The sequence below is a fragment of the Artemia sp. Qi Xiang Cuo genome, chromosome 5 (assembly GCF_049724085.1).
Source record: "Artemia sp. Qi Xiang Cuo chromosome 5, ASM4972408v1, whole genome shotgun sequence".
In the NCBI taxonomy this organism is placed as follows: Eukaryota; Metazoa; Arthropoda; class Branchiopoda; order Anostraca; family Artemiidae; genus Artemia; species Artemia sp. Qi Xiang Cuo.
The window spans coordinates 8,183,316-8,185,073 of NC_142798.1; positions in this window are offsets into that span (position 1 = coordinate 8,183,316).

Below are 1,758 nucleotides of genomic sequence, written 5' to 3' on the forward strand. Positions count from 1 at the left end.
CACTTTTCACTAACGGTTGCTTTTCGTTTTCTATGTCTAGCCAATTCTTGTGCACTTGTAAATATCGGTCAGACACCTTTCTGCTAATCACGAAAATATGATGGAAGGCTGAGCCGGCTTTGCTAGCCAGCTCTAAATACCACGCCTATAGTTGCTGTCAAATCCGAAAATTTTATTTGACATTTCGAGACTTGGGAGAAAATTGCCTAACCCGTTTGATCAGCTGTTTTCAAAGAGAAAATCAGTAGGACAACACAGATTAGAAGATTCAAAGTGTGACCGGCCATATATTACCCTGCTTGTCAATTTTTCATTGAAACTTAATTCAGGAATGAAAAATATTATAAAGGTTTTTCTTAATAGTGAAATACAGGACAAGAGCTACTAAATGTAATACTGTTCATTTTGGGTAGGTTGAATTTTGCAAGACATGAAGTTATTACACAAAGCAAAGTAAAGTTGCAAAAATTGGACAAATTAAATTATAGAAGGAAAGAAACAAAGCAACATAAAGAGAATTTTAATGCAAATGTAATTACTTGTAATTAATAAAGTAGTAAATAAAGAAACAAATAGCTTTGTAGCTATTAAAAGATCAAGAATTCTAGTAGAGCCTATTAACATGGGTCAGGTAAGAAAAATCTGCACTACCATCTGCTCAGCTGCACAAGAATATGCAAAACATATGTGTCAAAATTAAAACTACCTTCCCATATGATTTTGTAGGTGAGGTCAGCTCGATTAATATTTTTCAGTGGTAGATACTAAAGGGCGAATCTTGAATCCAATCTTGAATACCTATCGAAAAGGTGAGTTGAAATTAAACAGCCCATTAAAAGTTGGTAGGCTTGTCCAAGAAATGATTCCAACATGTCTAACTATGCTAGACAAATCTCTTATATAATAACAATCGCAGGTCGTAAAAATATTGCAACTTAGGCTTTTGATCTTGTAAGAAACTTAAAAGAAATCAGTTGCACCTTTCGGCACTTGTCATAAATCAGAAGTGCCTTAGAAATGAGATGAACAGGACAATTCTATTGACGAATGTTCTTAGGATATATTCCCGAGTCCATACCATGGATTTATCTTTTTATCAAGACAGCCGGCAAGCTGCGTCTTCTGAAAATACATCTTTATCTGCCCTTTCGTTTGAGCACATCTTTATTGAGTACTATCCTCCTAAGCGAGAAGGGGTCAGGGTTGATTCTCTGTCAGAAGTACATAGAGCATGCCTCTTTACAATTATTAAAACCAACCTCAAGATATAGATTTTGCATTTAACGTCAGTTATAAGATAACCAACGATTATGACGTCTTTCATAATCTTGCTGTTTTTCCGTCACAAATTTTATCTTAAATGATTGTTTTTTATTAACTAAAAAATGTACTAGCTGTAACAACGCTCTTTCAAATGAGTCATTAAACATCTCTCTATGATGTTCCAGTACCCCACTAGCAGCGGAAAAAAAGCAGACATCAGTGAATCCAATGCGAAAAAGTGATTTTGCTTGTTGTTCAAGTAAAGAAATTTTCCTTGTTGTTCACCTCTACTGTAGAGGTTTCAAGCTCCTATCTACAATAATATGGAATTTTCCATTTTTTTTCCAGAAGAAAGATCACGGATGCGTGTTTATTTGTTTTTTTTTCTTTTTCTTTTTCCCAGGGGTAATCGTATCGACCCAGTGGTCCTAGAATATCGTGGGAGGGCTCATTGGAACGGAAATTAAAAGTTCTAGCGCCTTTTTAAGTCATCAA